General features: G+C 45.9%; 1 protein-coding gene across 3 annotated transcripts in view; it reads left to right on the top strand.

Moving 5' to 3' along the window:
• The window catches only part of CACNA1H (calcium voltage-gated channel subunit alpha1 H), a 229494-nt gene that overhangs the window by 155068 nt on the left and 54493 nt on the right, over positions 1-19933 (top strand). The window lies entirely within an intron of this gene.

The raw sequence follows: 19933 nt of genomic DNA, 5'->3' as shown, positions 1-19933 counted from the left end.
GAGCAGGAGCATCCTTCTGTGTGCAGAAAGGTGGCTGGCAGCGCCTTGTGTGTGTTAGGACATGGCTCAAAGCCTGACTGATTAAGCTGTCTGCTGTGTGTTATTCATACAAGTGTGAGTTGTTCTGGTGGAAGTACCCCTTCGGACTGGTAGTGGTCCACAGCGGACCTTGTCGTGCACATAACCCATGTAGACGTTCCTTCTTTGATCCTGGACCTTTAGATAAAGACTTAAACTATCAGGCAATGCTGAAAGCTACAAAGGAGAAAGGAAGTTTCCCTCTGAAGGCTTCAAAACTTGTGATTTGATCATGTAGGGTAGAGGTAGGTCTCTTTTTTAAGCGTTCAGAGGGAGGAAAGAGAAATCATGTTGTTCGCAGTATTAGTCTGAACATGGCGATGGCAGAAAGCAGTGCTGATAGCTGAAGACAAGTTATCCTTGCTGCTGGCTGATGAGAGCGTGAGGGGCTGTGCAATGAGAGGGATGTGAGTCCTCTGAGTATCTCCAGTTGGTCACTCTGGGGAAAGCAATGCTTTCCTGGGCTTTTCTTTCTTGGACAAACTGGTTGTTTTCAACTGTTTTTTCAGGATATGTTCTGGGATTTCTCATGCCATCTCTGTATCAGGTGCAGGAAGTGCATCCCAGTGGGGCCAGGAGGTCCTCATACTGCTCTTCTGTGAGGAGGATAGTCAAAGGTTCATCCACTGCTCCCCCAAAATCTCCATTGCAGGATCAGGACCAGGTCAAGGTTATTTATAAAGCTATTCCTCCTCTTGGCCTTGCTCTGTCTGCTCAGGAGTGAGGAGGAACGGCAGACAAAGTACCGAAGTGCTCTGTACCACAGTACCAAAGGTGCAGGACAAAGCAGCTCTCATTTTCTTCTCCATTTCCCAGTGTTAAGTCCTGCATGGATCCATGGCAAAGAATCCTCCAGAGTGCTGCTACTATATTTTCTCTCCACTTGTGTACTTTAAACCCCCATATTCTGTGCTATCTGAGATGGTTTCTTTCAGAAAAGCAAGTACTCAGTTAAAACACATGAACCTTAGCTGGGCAACGATGAATTAGTTCACACTAACTGCAGAGAGCGTCCAAACCCAACAAAGAAATAGCTGTCGCCGTCAGCTTTCTGCCTGGTTAGTTGTTCCACAACAAGTTTTAAAACTAGGGAATATACCTTGTCAGTAGCCTTTGAATAGAGCATTCATATCTTGAGGCAGCTCCATTTCTGCATGGATACCCTTTTGTCAGGAAGATACAGCTTTGTCAGTCCTTGGATATTGCCATGACGGGTGCTAGGGGAAAACCTTCGGCAGGCAGTAGTAAGAAAGCCCAGGGATCACATGCAGTCTGTCCACAATCACTCATATAAAGGTAAATCATGGTAATTACATCCTTGCTGCTAACAAAGGAAAACTGGAGCCAGCAGGTTTATGTTGGATTTTACCTTGTAAAAGATTTGCTTTAAACCATCTCAAAGCCAATGGCAATAAAGATTCTGAAGCTTTTGGCTACGGAGCATCAGCCTCCCGCCAGCTTTGCTCCCAGGCACTGCCCGGCGTGGGCCCAATAAAAAGGGAGGGATTTTGAAGTGGAACCTGTTAAAGTTACTCCGTGTGCCTGGCTGCAAAGTTTCTCTGGTCACAGTGGGGTAACAAGCGTGGAGCTGTCAAAGCCCAGCTTTGAAACACCTCACCTGAGCCCTGTCTTGTCAACAGAGTGAGCTCTGGCATTGCCAGAGGCTGGGGCACTATCCAAAAGCAAGAGAAAATGGCTCTGGGCTCCCAGACTGTGTGGCATGAAAGTCTGGGCCTTCTGTGAGCAAACCAGGCTGATTTCAGACCCTGCAGCCTTCCTCATGTGAGAACTGACTGCAAGACTTAGAGCGAGGGGCTGGCTTTGTGTGGAGATGAGCTAGAGACAGCGGAGTGAAGCTGTCATGAGCCCACAGTGGGGTGCTGGGTCGGAGGGGAGGTGAGAATGGCTGGTTTGGGGTATGTCATGATCCTTGCCAGGAAAAAAACAGTTTAATCACAGCTTTCAGGTTAGCGCGTGATGGATGCTGCCCAGTCACTCCGTATCTCTGCTCAGAGCAGGTGTTACAAGGTGTGAGCCTTTCCACCAGATGTGGATGTTATCATAGTCTCCTCCACCTCCTAAGGGCCAGCCTGAAGGCCATTCCCCAAGTGCTATTCAAAGGCAAGGCATCAGTCCTCCGTGCGTGTGGGAGGGGTTGGAGGGTACTGAACAACATATGGTGTAGAAGATAGAGCAGTGCTAGTCCTTGCGGCGTTATCTTGCCTTTCATCCCGGGGCATAGCATCGCTTTGCAGAGGAAGTCTCACAGAGCCCTCTTGAGGCAATCGAGCATTACTGTCCGTATCTTTTGGATGAGGAAATCGAGGTCGCAAAGTGCCAGGCTGGAGGCAAAACTCTGTGGGCTTTACTGCTTGTAGCCACAGGGCAAGTGGGTATGTTGTGTAGTAGCAGAACTTGGCTGACAAAACAGGAAGATGATCTGTTTCTGCATTGCTGCAGTCCTGGATGTTATGTTGAAGAATGAGAGAGATCTGTCTATGTCCAAATCCCCTCAAGGCTTCAATATGTGTTTTTATGGGAATTTGAAGCTTGCAGCAGTCTGCTCACATGGTTACTCTGCCTGCTCTTGGCTAACATTGCTGGCACCGCCCCATTTAATGTACTTTATTTAATTTGATAATAGTAATTTATTAAATTAATGATTTCTGAATTTATTGTTAAGAATAATTGAATGCACTTAATTTAATCCGTGCCCACTTAGGCAGGGTCCTGTCCTATGGCTAAGGTTATGACCACTGTAGCAGCTCTTAGACTCCTGGGAAAGATGAGCTGATGCTAGAACTGCTTTGTACAGGGCTGTCCTTTAGCAGTCCTGTTCTCCTCGGAGGCAGATTGAAGATTTCATGGCAGCACAGCTGGGTTGTGACAGGAGATCCGGGTAGCAGGAGGCAGCTGATGATGGGAAGCAAGTTTCTTTGGGACTTTAGTCACTAGCAGCAATCCTGCAGAGCACATCCATGGGGTTAACACCAGCTCTGGCTCCAGCTGCCAAGCTGCACATGGCTGGTGATTAGGAGTTTACATGATGCTTTTAGTTAGCAGCAGCCAAACTGGTATTTCAGAGGTTAATTGCCTGGTTTGGAGTTCCCTATTTCTTTTTCCTCTGCTCTTGTGCTTTACTTATTTACTTGTTTCTCTCCAGCACAAATAAGCACTCCCACGGATGAAGAAAGCCAAGTACAAAGAAGAAGGCAATCTTTGCATTAATTTTCCAGACCATGTCAGTACATCAGATGATTTGGTACACATTCACTGCAGCTGACAATTCTCCAGAGTATCCGAGAATGTGCCACAGCACTGCAGCAACCAAGCAGGAGCAGTGCACTCCAAAAGCATGACCTCTCCCATGTCTTTGGGAGAGTGGGGAGAAATGACTGGTGCAGGCAGGTCCTGTTTCAGGAGCTGTTGTTTCCAAGTGCCTCTCTGTCACTGAAAGCTAATGCTTTTTTGTCTCAGAGTCAGCTCCTGTGCATGCTTCACTGAGTGGTCTGAAGAAATAATTGCTGTTTCCTTGTTCTGCCTTGATTCCCAGCTCCCTGATTGTCCAGTACAAGGGCAGATTCCTGTTCATTTATCCGAGAGAGATGCTAATGTTATAACTGCAGAAGGATGAGCTCTGAATTCATCCATGAGGACCTCTGGTTTAAGTCGTGAGGAGAGACCCCCAGTTGGCTTCCCAGAGGAATTTGCAGAAGTAGCTGTTGATGCTTGTAATGATTCCACATAAAAAGCTTAATTTACATCAAATGGCACTAGAAATGCTATTTTATATTCACTTCTCGGAAGAAAAGTACAAATTAGTATTTGTTCTAAGCTATTGCTGTTCAAAGAGCTTTTAATTGCTTTTCTGATCCCTCAGCCATGGCAAGTTTCGTTCAGAGCAGCTGTCTTTGGAATAGTTGGAGCTGACCTTGGTGAGCACCCAGCAGCCCATTGCTTATCAGTGAAAGAGAATATTGGTTCTGAGTAGCACATTTTATTCTTATGGAGTAAAAGTAATTCTGTGTGATTTAAGGTAGCAACCAGCTTCTCCAGTGGCGTTCTCCTTTAGCATTTGTCAATTTTGGCTTGAAAAATTGCTTTGGCGTGGAAAGCTCAGCACTTAGTCAGAAAGCAGAGGAGAATCTTTCAGCAGTGGTTGAAGCAAATTTGTTAAATTCCTTTTGAGTTGTGAGTCAATAAAATATGATCCTGATCTGAAATTCTCACTTTCAGCTAGCAAAACTTGTTTGCTCTTCCAACTTGCATGATCCAATTTTAAGAACTGACACATTGGCTGGACTTGAAGCAAACAGATTCCCTCAGCCCAGCCTGGGGTGTGAAAATTCAGCCCCATGTGTTTGTGCTTATTGCATAAATGATGTGAGACTCCTTCTGCCCTTAGTAGTGCTTTGGTTTATGTGTTTGGGCTTTGTCAGCCGGATACCTGCTCCCTCTCTGAGGTCCCAGGTTGTCTTCGTCAAGTGTGGGTTTGGTAGGACCAATACACACTGGGTCTCCTGACCAAAGCAACAGAAATTTGCCTCATTCAACAAGCAGTTTGTGGTAACCCAAATTCTGTCTTTCGCTCTTGGAAGGGAAGGACTTTATCTGGTGACCTTGGGGAAAAGAGGAGTGTTTCCCATCCTCTTCTGTGCCCCAAGATCACATCACCTTTATCTAGGCCCCCTTTTCTGCATATACCCACTGTGTCAGGACATTAACAAACCTGGTGGCAGTTCTAGCATCCCCTCTGCACAGTTCAGGCTGCAAGGCTTCTGCTCAGAGCCAACAGCAGCTCAGATGTGGAGCATTTACACCTGGCACGGTGTCATTCCTGCGTTAGAGGGATTCAAGGATGAGAGGTAAGAAAGTATGCAGTGATGGCAAATGTTTGCAGTTAAAAGCCAGGTGTCCTGGCTCAGGGCTAGATCATTGTCTGCTGTCATGGCAAAGGGTATAAATCACATCCTATGGGGAGCCTACTATGAGTTGTGTTCATGGAGCCTTCTCTCTTGCTCTTTTCTGTAATTTCACTGGCTCCTCCACTGCTCTGTTTTCTTGCTGTTGGATTGTATGTTCTTGGTATATTTCTTTTTACTATATAAGGGAAAGCCTACTAGAGATCCTTCTATTCCTCTGCCTCCTAGCAGGCAGGAACAGCACCTCTCCAGAGTACAGAAACTGAGTGTAATAACTCATTCGAGTGCTGACATACTGAGCAGTCAGGGGAGATCAGGAGAACAGCAGAGCTAGGCGTTGCAAAGGGCGTTTGCAGTCTGAGCTGGTTCCTATAGATGTGTTCATAAGCCTAGGGAAGAATATTAGGAAATTCCCAGGGGAACTGTAGGCACGTTTTACTACCACCAATGATTCAGTTCCTTCCCCTCACTTACGCCATTAGTTGTTCTCTGTGTTGAGGGATTGGCCATACAAATCACATCTGCTCTCTGCCGAGATGAGACTTCTTAAGCAAGTTACAGTAATGTGCTTCCCAGTATAAGTTCTTGCATGGAGACTGGAGCTCTGCACAGCACCAGTAACAGACCCACACCATGCAGGACTCGCTAGATGTGTTTCTTCCATCTGGGTCATGCAGTGAGTCAGCTGAGAGTCACGGTGCCCTGCAAGGCTTCCACAACTGAATCCATGAAAGCCCCATGCTTCATAAACATACATGATGGCAACGGGTGACTATATATAGAATGTAGACAGATTGTTTGCATTTCAACTGGCAGGTAAAATAAACCAAGTGTAATATAGCCCCGAGAATGAAAGCAGAGTGCACTTGCCAGCTGCATTTCATCACAGAAATGTGCGTAAATCACAGCCACGGGCAGCCAGCTTCAAATGTTGTGCTGACAATGGCTCTAATGTGCTCCAAGGCAGGGAGGCTTGACACAGCTGGACAGCAGGGTGTTCACTTTCTGCAAAGGGAAACTGCAGTGAGAGGGGGGCCTGTAATGAAGTAGGTGGCTTTTACAAACAAAGAGTGTGGTGTTGCATTGAGCCCATGCCTTCCTGCTGGCCAACAGCTGAATGCTTTTCATCTGGGAGTGGGTTTGGTGAGGGGGACGTTGGTTTTGATCAGGTAAGCATGCTTTGGGGTGAGCATGCTCCCTGCTCTAACACCTTTCTACCTGGCAGTACCTTGCCTGAGCAATGACAAGATGCAAGTTGGAGGAAGAGCTCGAGTATTTGGTTCGTGGCAGCTGTGCTCAGTGGCTCCAGAGACATCGTGGTGCCTGCAGACAGGCAGGGCCATAGCTGGGTCTCTCAAGCAGCCTGTGTGGCTTTGGTACTGCACATGGCAGCAGCTTGCCAGCCTTCTGGCTGCCTTCATGAAAGGCAGCTGGGCTGCAGGGACAAGAGAGGGTTAGGAGAGAGCAGCACAGGAGGAAATGCAAAAGATTGAGACAGCCAAACCAACTGATGGGGGCAGGAAAACAGGCTGAGGCAAGGCTTGGAGAGGATCATGCCCTGGAGTGGCAGGAAGCAAGGAGCAGCTTGGTTTGCCTCAGGAGCTTCAGGGAGGATGCAACTGGTCAACTACCAGGAATGCCACCTCCCATGTTAGCTGCAGCTGTCTCCTTGTTTCCTTATACTTCTCCAGTTTGTTTGTGCCCATCTTTTGTCTTCTTGGCTTTTTTGTTCTACAAGACAAGGATTGCATTTTGTACTGTGTACATCACCCCCTCTATGTGGGGCTCCCAGGCAGGGCCTGATAGGTGTTATTACAAGTAATAATAACAGTGGAAACAGAACATTGCACTTCTGGCACTGGCTTTTATGCCTGGAGGTTGCAGGTAGACTCTGTGAAATTGAGTTTACAGCCCAAATTCAAACAAAATGCAACAGGAGTGTAACGCAAGGGGATATGCAGATAGGAGGATGAGGAGGGTGGTACATGATGGTGCTGTGCCAAGGACTAATGGTATCTAGAGATTGGTGGTTCAGGAGGCAAAGGAAATAGTCACATTTAATTTAATACTTTTCTGCATTTCCAGTCACTCCCTGTGGATGCTTTCTCTGTCAACCTGGAAGGTACAGAAAGACTTAAAGATAGATTTAATGGAGAAAATATCAGGAAGGTGCAGAAAAGACAGACATGCCATACCTGAGAGCAAAGGGGGTTAGTATTTGGCAGTACATATGAAATGATGGCAACTTAGAAAGCTCTGTTTGAAGATTCAGTGGTATTGCTGAGGTGTCCTGTACACCATCCTTCTCTGGGCACCTCAGAGCCACGAGGCTGTTCTCATCAGCAGGCAGAGGATTAAGGATGCTCAGGGTAGTAATCTGCCTCCTTCCACCAGAGGAGAGCCACCACTGCAAGGAAATGAACATGTATGTTTACTGCTGCTGTCAACCTGAGCCATGAATTTTCCTCCAGGTTGAACCAGGGTTCTCCAGCTGGGACAATGAGATTTTCCAGAATTATGAATGAAGCTTTAAATGTCTCCTTGAAACCTCCTCCTGGATCTTTTGTTACAAGATCAGGATGCTTTTTTAAAAATGCTTTTGAGAGGTGGGCAAGAGAGCTGCATCTGAAAGGGGTGAGACTCTTACTCCAAACTGAAGGAGCTTTGGCATGCCTGCATGCATTCTTTTCAAGCTCTATTTTTGTTTGCTCTGTCTGGTTTACAGCCTTAAAGACAGCCTGACTCCCAATTTGGGAAAAACAGTCTGTGCACAGGCCTTGTAGCATCAGTGGTAAAGCTGCTAGAGCAGAGTCTGCCACTAAGGAGGAAGAGGAATGAAGACCACTTGGCTTCTTTCCCCCAGTGAAGGCATCTCTCAGTTTGCCCTCCTGCCTGATGCCTGTACAAATTCAAACCTGTATTTGTCCCATAGCACAGACAAATCCAGAGCTTTGCTATAATGCCCCTGGAGAAAACAGCAGAAAGAGAAGTGTTTTATTTATTTTACATACTCCAAAGGGAATTGACTTTGCTGCAGAGAGACGGATCCTGTAGTTCTCTGACTCTCGGCATGACTATACATGGACTTGTCTATGCTTTAATGTTAGTTTGGATTGAGGTAGTTTATGAAGCCAGAGTGTGCTGGCTGCTCCTATGAGCTCTACCTGGAGCTTGGTGATGGGACCAGGGGAGAAAAGCCCTGGCTCTGTTGTCCCCCAGCTGCTCCTTGCTTTCAGACTTATCCAGAGTCAAGGCAGAGCTTTACAGCTCCAAATCCAATCTGTAAGAGGAAATAAACCACAAGGAGCTTCTGGATAAGGGACAGAATCAGTTTTCTTTTTTGTTTGTGAAGGGTTCAGAGGCAAAACTTAACCCTATCAGCATTGTTCATCACTGGTCACTGCTGCCTGGGAGCACAAACAGTTTAAAGTCCTTTGTGTAAGTCAGTTTCCGGCAGAGCATCTAAAGGCAGCGTGGGTTGCTGGGCAATTATCTCATTGCAAATGGCCTGTGTTATGGGGGCTGTATTGCAGAAGATCTCTCACTTGTCGAAGCTGCCAGAATAGGTCAGCATCTGGAATGTCTTTAAAGCAGAGCTGCTAATATGGTATGCTGGAGGTCTGGCAGGTAGGAGCTGAGACATGTGCCAGAGTGCAAGGGACTGAACTGCAGAGCATGGAAGCGCAGGGGGATTCAATGCCAGGAATCCCAGTTTATGCTGAGGAGCTGTGAACGCCTCTGAAAGCCCCCAGAGCCAGAGGTGAGGGGGGACTGGCTTCTCACTTCCTCTGAGGACAACATAGAATCATAGAATATGTCTTTGAACAAATCCAAAACAGCATTCCTGTTCCTCTTCATGTTTCCTGCCCTTCTTTCCCCGTTCTGTCCCCTCTTTAGGATACCACTGGGATCTCCTAAGGTTCAGGCTGGAATTATGCTGTTTACATCCCTCCCTTCCCACTGCCACAGTGGCAGCATATACAGATACCCCCCCCCCCCCCCCCCAAAGTACTGGAAATCACTCCCTTGCTGTAGTGGGGGGGGGGGGGTTGATGGCTGAGGACATGCTTCTGCTCCTTCCTTTCTCATGCACAGTTCTCCCTGTTCCTGGAACAGGGATTAATCTGCAAGTGAGTGATGAGCAGGCAGGCTGAGCCCAGCAGACAAATACTGACCCTGCAGCTAACAGAGGAGCGGATGTTTCCCACCTGAGATTGCAGAAGTCCTTTTGTGTTTCAGAAATGATTTAATGCTATGGGTTTCCTCCCACTCCTTCCCCCCCCCCCCCCCCTTGTTAGTCCATGTGTAATAGCAGAAGGTTTCATACATATTTCATTTTTTAACTATAGCATGAAATCTAAATGCTGTATTTATGGCTGCAACTGTCACTCCTCTGCAAACATGCAGTGAAATGAAGGTTAACAAGTTTGGGCTCTGGGGAAAGCATGTAAAACAGCCCTGCGGAAGACACTGTGTCATCACAGCCAAGTGAAGAGCAGAGATTTTCTGAGGTTCTCCAGTCCAGGGTTATTTATCATCATCTGAAACAAATACCTCTCTAATTGTATATCCTTGTTTGAAATTCTTGAAACCCCAAATCAAATTCTTTTCCCTTGTACAATATACACAGCAAATACAGGATACAGAGCCTGAGGGGACAGTTTAATAGTTTAAGAATCAGGTTGGCACTAGCCAGACTTGATGCAGCTATATGTTCAAATCCCAGGAGTGAGCACTCACCAGGAGGTAGACAGTGCTCCGTACCATTTATTGTGTGTTCACTTAAAACCAGATGTCCCATTACCAGGGCTGAAGAATAGATACTCTGCCTCTCCTTAGATATTCTGCCTCTCTTCCAAAGAGCAAGGACCCCTTCATGCTGTTCAGTCCCCCCCACCACATTTGCACTGCTTCTGTAAGCTTCCTTACTCCTGCATGTGTATTGTTTGAAGTTTGAAGACCAGGCTGGTTGATTTTAATGGACACTTGCTTAAATAAGGCAAAATAGCTTTTGGCCTTTGTTTAAATAGAGCTTTGATCTGAAATGTATCAAATAGACTTGGGAATAGTGTACTTGGTATAGGTGGTCTTGTTAGAGCCTTAAGGCTTGTAGCTGTGTCTCTCTAGGGTCACTGAACTTGGGTTCGGGCTCTATGTGGCTTAAGGTAGCTGTGAAAGACCTATAGGTCTTTGTGTCCAACTTAGTACCTGGGAAAAGCAGAGCAGAGCCAAAGGGGGACCTAGCATGGGTTTTGAGGGAGCTGGGCACTGGTGCAGCACAGAGCTCTGATCCGGCAGGACCATATGGATGGGATGGCATGTGAAAGCTCTGTCTTAACAATGCAAATGGTGAAGCCCTCAAGATTGGTGGGGCTGGGGTGTGGGAGAGTTCAGACGTATTCTAGTAATCACATCCTTCCTGTTGTGTGTTGTTTTTGTTTCTGAGACTCTAAAATAGACTGTGTAGGAAGTTGCAAGATTCGGACTCCTTTGCCCAGCTTTGTAGATGAAGGAGATAGAGCTGCTCTGAGAGGCAGCCAAACACAGCTCCAGTGCTCTCTGAGAAACCTCTTGATGTGTGAGGATTGCTCCTGCCTTGCAAATGCTCACGTCCCTCCTTGTCTCCATCACATTGTCACCATAAGGAAATCAGCCAGGCTATCCCCACCTGTATTACTGCCCCATTGCCTGCAGTTAAACGCTGCATGATATTCATTGCAGTGTGTCAGTTTGGTGAATGCCTGTCAGCCAGAGCTGTAACTTACCCCCGTTATCTGCAGCTCTGAGTAAGCAGTAGTGTTCTGGGTCTCTAATTCACTCCTCACCCTCCTCTTGCCCAGCATTTGCTGCTCACCCAAGTTTTTCCATATCTAATTCAGCACCCAGAAGGTGCCGTTCCCATTTTTTAGCATCTCCATAGAAACCACTTTGGAATTGCAGAGTGCTTTGTGCAAATTTAAAAGGAAACTAGTGTAATGGTTTAGTTGGAACTGGTTTTGGGCTGCCAGTTGCTTAGAAGGAGTGTGTGTTTCAGTGATAAAGTTGGGAAGAAAAGCAGCAGAAGTTCTCAAAGGCAGAGATGCAACAATTTTCTGCTCTATGAGCCTAGGGTAAAGCTTTTATGATAGCACAAAGTGTATCTGGAGATTGTTTGGAAGGAGACAGACACATTTTTTACTCTTCCATAGAAATCTCTTCCTAGGAGGAGGTCTGTTTATGTGCAAAGCTGCTTTTTTTATGTGCAGGCTTGCTTCTTCACCTTGTTAACACAACTGACTCAGTTTGACCTCTCTTAAAAGGTTTAAATGCATATAGATTAATGCACTTTTGATGTCTGGGCTGATGAAGTGCTGTGCCATCTCTGCTTAATTTTCTAGTTTAGAGATTGAGGCTCAGCGCTGCTCGGGAGTAGCCAGGATTGGACCTAAGTTTGGTTTGCACCTGACTGATAGAAAAGTTAATTCTGGGCAGAGAGGCAGATGTGAGCAGAGGATGCTTCTCTGTAGTAATTTGTGCTTCTCTGGCTCTAGCACAACCATCTAAGGTGACTTTTCCACAGGGATGGATGGACTCCGAAATAACAAAACTATCGTTGACAACAAAGGAAGAAACTCCTGGCTGTGCTCAGATGTCCAAAGGTTGCAGTGGTTTAGCAGCACCAGTGTAGGTCCCTGGTCACCAAGGCAATGGCTCATTGCTATGGAAACACTTGCCACCTTCTCGAGCAAGAGCATTTGAGCAAGTCTGGAAGTTCAGCGAATAATTGCTTGAGATCCACCGTGTATCCCACCCCTTAACACATGTGGGGGCTAAGAAATAAAGTAATTTGACAGCTTTTCACCATGATCTCTCCATTCTGGAAACCCACGAAGAGGATTTCCATTAGGGTAGAAACATCTGAGCTCAGTTGCTTTCTCAAGGGCTCAGTGATTGCAAAGGGTTATTTTAGCTTTACTACTTTATTAAAGGCACTACACTGGAGAGTGCAACTAAGTTCTCTTTCACTCCCACTCCCTACAAATAAAACCTTGTGTTGCCTGTCTCATGTGAGAACTGACAGAGCTGTTTGGAGGCTATGGATCAGTTTAGCTTACTCTTGGGGTTACTTTTCCCACAGGGCTTCTCTGGCCCTGCTCCCAGGGCAGGGAGTTGGATCAAAGCCCTGGTGCTGATGGTGCAGTCATGAGGGCTGGTTGGAGTAGCCATTCCTGTGTGCCTGGTCCTCATGGCTCTTGCTGTGGGACAAGTATCAGTGCTAGTCAGAGCAACACAGGGATGTGAAAAGCTGCCAGGAGGAGAACTTGAATGTGCTGTGGAGGAAGGCTGCAAAAGAAATCCATTTCTTCTTTGATTTGAGCCATCACTGACAGATTTTCCCCAGGTGAAAGCAGGATGTGGGCAGTGGGTTGGCAGAGCCATGCACTTCAGTAGGGCTGCAGCACAGTCGAGCTGTCGTGGAGGAGCAGGCAGTGCAGTGAGCCAGAGCTCATCTCCTCTGCTTGGAGGCTTTCTCCTGACATCGTTCTTGCACACAGCGTGGGATCAGGATGGGGGATGTTATGGCAAGACAGCACTAGGTACAGCATGAGGGCCAGGCGCAGCCTGGTGACATGTGGAGGAGGAAAGGAAAGGGCTACCTGGCCCTTCACCTGAACCAGGCACCTGCTGGAGAGAAAATGCAGCCAGATGATAAATCAGGAGTGCGCTGTCTCCCTTACCTTTGCTTTTCTCTGCCTCACAGCTCCCCTTGAAATGACAGCAGCACATAATTGCAGCTCTTTGGTGTTCACACCATCACTGCTGCTAATTTGAGAGGTGTTATTAGTGTTGCCATTAGCAGTTTGCCCAGCACACAAAGGCTGAACTGACAACCTCCAAACCCAAATACAATACTTTCTCCCTCCAAGCTGGAGGAGAGAGTATCTCTACTCTCAGGTGTTCAGCAGTCCTACATCTTCTGCAGCTTGGCACTCTAACCTCGTAGTAGTAGTGAATTACAGTAATTTGAATTAGTATTGCTGTTATTAGAGCTAATATAATTTAATTTAGTTATTTTTAGCAGTGATTTGATTTCATTATATAAAATCAGAGTGACTAAACTTCTTTTTTACTGAATCATTTTGTTCCCATAACAATAGCAACAGACTGCAATCCAGGGCATGCTTGGGGGTGAGCATATTTCATGCCAAAGGAACGAGAAAAATGCAACGGAAAGTCATGTCTTTATTTTTAAGTCCTGTTTTCCAGACTTCTGCGTTCTTCCCCCAACATTAGAAATAAATATTAGAGGAGGAGCACATTGCAAAAGCACAGTTATTTACTGTAAATTTTCTTACTTGCTCCTCTGTGAATATTGGTGGTGGTTTAATATCACTTCATTTTATTGGGGTTTCTTGGCAAGAAGGTGAAAATGTGGAAGCACTGGGACATCTCCAGACTCAGTGGTGGTTCCACTGAAATCGAGGAATTCTGCCAGGTGAAATCCGGTCACTGTCTGTAAGATACAAAGAGCTGATGTGAGGAGGAACAAGAGTCCCTGAGCATTCCTGCTGGGTTGTGTTCACATTCCGTAATTCCAGGCTTTTCCTTTGTTCAATGTCCAAGTGATGTGATTGTGCTGAAGGGCAGCTCTGAGTTGTAGTTCCTTTTTGACCTCTTCTGTCCTTTCTTGCCTTAGCCAAACAAATTGCTGTTGTCTCGTGGAGGAAAAGGGATGATGGTGATCATAGCTGTTATTCTTTAAGTTTCTGAGTGTAAATGCCTATATTACACACACTCCAAAGCTAAAACAGGGCAATGAGCTCCAAGGAGCAACTCATTCCCTTGTCTCCTGTAGAAGGGTGTTGCTCACCGCTATCTACTTGCTCTAATGCAGGCTCTTAGTGAAGACACACCTGAAGGATCAGGACCCAGAAGCCTTCCTTGCCAGTCATAAGAGCACAGGCTCTGGGTTTGTACTTTTCCATCTTTGCTGTTCCTTTGTGATCGTTGTGGATGGGTTTAATTGCCACTTTAATCTGATGCTCATTGCTAAGAAGAACGTATCAATAATTCACTTGCAAGAACAGCGTGGCAGCTCTGAAGTTCCCATCTGTCTGCTTTGGCTGCAGGCTAGAGTACCATGGGCTGTTCGCAGCATTGTGTTCTCAGGGACAAAAATGAGCTTGTAACAATTGCTTGGCTTGCTTTTAGTTATACTAGAGGGGGAGAGAAGGTAGATTTCCCTGCATTTGTTCTCCTGGCTCCTAGCCTATCTTTGCTGCAGAGCAGAGAGGCGCTGCTGCCTATATTACTGATGTGGATTTGCAGATAATCATTTCCATGCTTATGAAGCTTTTGAATCTTAAGCTCTTCAGGAGTGTTTCTGGAAGCTGCAGAGAAACTGCATCAAAGCTGAGTCTGTACCAAGTGCAGTCCTGTCTTGGAGGACAAAAGGGCTGGAAGTTCCCACACACAATGTCCCTAGCTACCCAGCCTGCAGCGGCTTGGGTCCTAAGAACCTAAGGGATCTTTTGGCCACAGAAATCAGTAGATAGAACTTAACTCACCTAGTCCATCTTCTTGCTTTAAGGCAGGATCAACTTTTTCTGTGTCAGGGTTGTAAATGATTTCCCATCTTTTAAGACAACCCCAGAAGGTGAACATCCCAAAAGGAAACCCAGAAAGAACTGCTTGTGCCCAAATGTTTCATACGTGTTTAGAACCACGTGCGAGACTAAAAGTTAATCTAGGAGTTAGGAAAAGAGCCTGGGAGTCCTGACATGTGGCATCTCATTATAGATGCTAAACCTTTCCTTTATGGCCCAAGAATGAAGGCTCATGTGGGCAATACCCTGCTGTTCTGTAGGATACATCTCCCATTTTTTTTCCTGATGTCCACCCATCATTTTTGTTCTATCCCATGATCCTTAGAAAAGCTTTCCTAATCTCCCATCTTTCAGTCTTCTTCCACGTAGCACTCAGGGGTCAGTTACAGCAGATTGCTCAACTGTTTCTGACGAATTATCCTCTTCTTGAAGTTCTTTCCCCATTGGGCCACTTCAGCTTCCTCTTCTTGGGCTGAAAAGATGACTGCGTCACAGTCTTTGTCAGATCCAGACTAAACATATTCCCTATCTTGTTCTCCCCACAAGCAGTCCTCTATGGTGTTTTCTTGATGTGCCTCATCTCCTGATACCAGTACACAGCCCGCGCATCACGAATGTGCATTTGTCAAAGGGACTCTCCATAAAGGTCTATTAGGAAGGGATGAGTAATGGTTTGACAAAATAGATTTAAGTGGCCCCTTCTGAATCATCTTGGCAGTAATAGAGAGTCTGTGTCCATTTTTTGATTAAATATTTCCAGTGCCATTAGCTTGGGTGAAGTAAACAACTTCTATTGAGTTTGTCTGCTAATGACAACCCGGAGGCCTTTGATCTCTCTCTTATCAGAGAGCAAGCCCTGTTGCTTGGATGTGGCTAAAGATCATCTGATCATTGCTAAAGGTGCCTCTTTCAGCACAAAGAGGTTGGAAACAGTCCTTTATTCTCTTGCTGTTCATCTCCTTCCACCTTCAATGGACGTGGTTAAAACAGCCTGTGATACATATCCTCTAACTGTAGTTTGACTGCAAGATTGCAGCCAAGAAAATCAACACTTCACCTTCTTTTCTTGGGCAGGCTCCTTGAGGCAGGGCCCCTGTGTTCACGATTGTCTGAAAGGGGCTGTATTTCCATGTTCTTTGTGTGTATCCTTTCATAGCAGGGTTCATAATATTGTATGTGCTTTACTTAAATGCTCCAGCTCTTGAAATCTTGTGACTTATCTTGTATTCCATAACATTAACTAGAGGAAAGAGCTGGAGTCCACCTTTTCCTTTTAGATATAAGCTATTTTCAGCCTAAATATAAAAAAAAAGAAGGAAAATGAAGAAAGAAAAAGAAAATAACTCAATATGAATGATCCATTATGTTTTTTAATGCATGCTTTGTGATTAGCCAGCGAAGCAAAGCTGATTTCAGGCATCAGGCTGATGACTGTTGACCATTTGTTGTTGACTTCAGCACAGAAAGTGGTCAAGAGCAAACCAGTTTGCAGTGGGCAAGAACTGTGTGAATATAATCCCTTTTGGGAACGTTTTATGGCAAGGGATAAGCCAGATATATTGGATGAGAGTCAACACAGGCCTTGCTAAGAGATGTCACGCCTCACAGATCTGCTGGTGCTTTAAAGGACTCCACCAGCATATGGATGGGAATGATTCAGACTGTATAATTCCCTTGGATTTTTGCCAGAGGTTCTTAAAGGAACTAAGCCCATGTGGAGTGGGGTGGCAGCATGCTTGTATTTAAGAACTGCTGAAGAGGAAAGGGCTACAGGTAACATGTCCATTTCTGGAACACTGGGAGGTTGTCAGAGGCATTTCTTGATGTACCATGGGACATGAGGTATCCCATGTGCTCCTGAGTGATGCTTCACTCCTAGCACTGCTGGGAGTGAAGGGGAGATCGTGGCTGTCCTTGGCACCAAGCTCTGTCTGAAAAGGCACTTCCTTGTTTGCACCCAGCACTGGAGGAATGATCAGGCATTCACTGTTTTCCATTCAGGCATGTATCAGTGTATTAGCACTGACAGGGATGACCAGTTCTCAGAGTCCACACTGAAGCATCAGTCCCCAGGTAAGCTATTACAGTGCTCCAGTGTATTGCTGGAGGTGTTCATCCTTGGTTGTTAGCTGGAGAGTTGGCTCCTTCCTCCTATGACTTGTTTAATAATTAGACCCAAGCACTTCTGGCCTTGTCTGGGGGGTATTTTATAGGATTTGGGTGGGTTTTTTTTCATTTTCAGGCTTATTTTTGTAGCCATCTGTCAGACCAAGTGATCCTCCATCAGGATATAATCCAGCTGATTGGCCTACTTTTCAGGAATAGGAGCTTTAGTTTTCTATGCTACTGATAGCATTTCACATTGCCCAGGTCCTTTCCTCCTGAGGGTGGAGAAGACAGCAACTGATCTAATCCAGCTTGGCATTTGTGCCACTAGAAATGAAATTGCATTTTGCTGAATGAAACTGAGAAAAGGGGAAGTAATACGACCAATATGTGATGCCATGTGGGACCTTCTCCCTGGGAAATGCTTCCTAAGGAAGCTACAGCAGAGTTGATTATCCCGGAAAACAAAGTCGCTGATCTGTAGCTCTTGTGCAAGAGATGGAAGTGTGGCAGCCAAGGTTTCTTCTATAGAAAACCCTCTCAGCCAGGTGTCAATACCAAGTGAACTTGAAGGATTCACACAAAAATTCCAAGAGACTTTAAGACTTTGGAATGTGGTCTTTGTTGGATAACATCAATTTGCATGGCATTATTCTAATGCTGGGGTACATCATGCTTGCATGCAGCTTGCTCCATTCCTCACTGTTACACAATCTGCAGCTCCAGAAAGGAGCAGCACATTTTGCCTGGCCATATGCAGTTGGGTAAGGAATTATCAGCAGCGACTTTCATGCCACAGAGCAGAGGTAAAAGCGATTCCACAGAGCATTAGGAGATCAAGTAGGTCAATTGAAAGGAGGAAAAATTACTATTGGCTCTCTTCGATTAAACTGTTATCGCTCCACGTGAAGGATCCCATTTAGAGGAAGGTATAAAACCTGAGAGTGAAGGTGATGGGGAGAATAAATTCTCCATTTTTAATTCCAGAGCTGGAGAGTGAGCATTCATCAGTAGGCATGAGCTCTCTTCCCTTCTATTTCCAGCCTACTTTTAGGGAGAGCCCATTTGGAAAGCTCTCAGTGCAAACTCATCTAAGTCACAGCTTTTAGTGGAGACACCACCGACACCTAACCCCTTTCCGAGAAGGGCTTTTGCTTCTGGGAGGTTGTGGTGTGTGGCTGTTAAACACAGGGCAGAAGGCACCTCAAAAGAGCAAACATCTTGGTGACCAGGGCAGTCTTCTAGGAGCTGGGGCATCCTGGTTCAAGTCCCTGGTCCCTTTCCAAGGCCAGAGAGCATAAATAATGTTCTGCTGAGCTTTTATGCATGGGAAAACACCAGCCAAAATGTGTTTTCTAGTAAGAGGAGTTATATCATAGGAAGGCAAGACAATTTCCATGGTTTGAACCACAGTCTAGTTCAACTAAACCAGCTTAAAGTTGATTTTAAGGCAGCGAGTCCTATGTCGTAGTAAATAAACTGCATCGAAATGGTTTACAAAGGAAATATTTTCAAATGCAGAAATGGAAAGGCCCACTTGTGTTATTCTTCAGATTTATTTTTAAGGGCAGGGAATGCAGAGGAGGAAAGAATCCAGGTCTTGAATTGCTTGGGGTATTTTTGCTTGTTTGCTTTGCTGGTTTATTTACTTACCTTAGGAATAGCAGAATTATTTTGTTTGGGCTTTAGCAACCAAAAAAAAAGGGGAGAATAATAAAGGTCGTAATGTAGCCTTCACATTTGCTATCAGCTCTCTAAGATGTCACCTATGTTCCCTGCTGGCTCTCTGCTTCATCTGCGACCTGCTGGCTCTTCAAACTAAGAGGAAGGACCTTTTCCCAGACTGCTCCAGAGGCATTAGAATGGAATGGCTGTAAATAAGAACAAGCATAGAGCTTGCAAAGAGGAGGGCAACCTTGTCACTTCTGCACAGAATTGCTGCAGGATTGAGTCCCTGCTTGTCACTGCTTCCCTCCTTGCCCCATTTCTGGGCCAGAGGATGTTCATGTTTGTTATTACAGTCAAACCATACTCCCCATGCTTCATGACTGGCGTGTGAAACTTGCTCCACATCCCAGCCCAGCCAGGGCTGCATTGACAGAGCCTGCAGATGCCCCCAAAATCACATGGACTTATATATATATAGGATATATTCAGGTATGAAATTTGCTGTCTGCCTGTAGTGCTGCTTCTTTCCTGGGGGTATTTTCAGTCACCAGCCCTCAGCCTCTGCACAGGCTGGGTGATAGCTGGGGAGGGACACACAGGTCCCTGTAACTGCACTGTTTCTGTTTCCCAGTGTCAATCTGCAGTGGTATTTGGGATGTTCTTCTCCCAGACATGTAGAGCACGGGGTGTTTGGGGAAGGCAGGACAGAGTTCCTCCCCCTGGGTGATAAATACCTGCTGGGACAAAGTCAAGAGACCCCAGATGCTGGCACATAGAGCATCTGCTTTCATGCAGAATGGCTGATTACATTGTTTTGGACAAGATAAATAATGAATAGCCTCAGGGGTGCTCCAGGTGACAGATTCTCCTCCACGCTACATTAAGTGTTTAGAAACTTCAGCTTAGGCCTGTCCCATGCCATGTCTGATTGCTGGGCTGACTGTGGAGGGGTCTGAGCTTGTGCCCAGGAGGGCAAATGCTGCTGATGTCTGTGTCTCCTTTGGCCAAAATTTGCTCTGTAGCAAAATGCCTGTGATGTGACTGTTAATTATAGCTCCTGAGCCATGTCCAGAGCCTACCTGAAGAGACTCAAGGCTGCTCTTTAGTTGAATTTGCTATAGGAAAAGGGTAGGGGCGAGAAACTGGTGTTTGATGTGAGTTTTCAAAGGAGTGAGTGTGCAAGAAACACAGCTGAGGGTTTCAAATCCAAAGCTCGAGCTTGTATGTTGTGGTTTCCCCCCAGCCAGCAGCTAAGTACCACGCAGCCTCTTGCTCACTGTCCCCCACAGTGGGATGGGGAGGGGAATAGAGAAAAGGTAAAACCTGCACACTGAGATAAGAACAGTTTAATAGTTGAATTAAGGTGAACTATAATAATAATAGGAAATAAAAAGAGGAATAAAACTGAAGGACAAGTGATGAACAGAACAGTTGTTCACCACCCACTGACCAGTGTCCAGCCTGTCCCCAAGCAACGATCAGCAGCCCCTGGCCAACTCCCCACAGTTTCTATACTGAACATGAGGTTCTGTGGTACAGAATATCCCTTTGGCTCATTTGGATCAGGTGTCG

The sequence above is a fragment of the Pezoporus occidentalis genome, unplaced genomic scaffold, assembly GCF_034315485.1.
Source record: "Pezoporus occidentalis ecotype Australia unplaced genomic scaffold, CSIRO_AGI_Poc_V1 ctg208, whole genome shotgun sequence".
NCBI classification, from domain to species: domain Eukaryota; kingdom Metazoa; phylum Chordata; class Aves; order Psittaciformes; family Psittacidae; genus Pezoporus; species Pezoporus occidentalis.
This window is presented reverse-complemented; position numbering and strand designations above follow the sequence as displayed.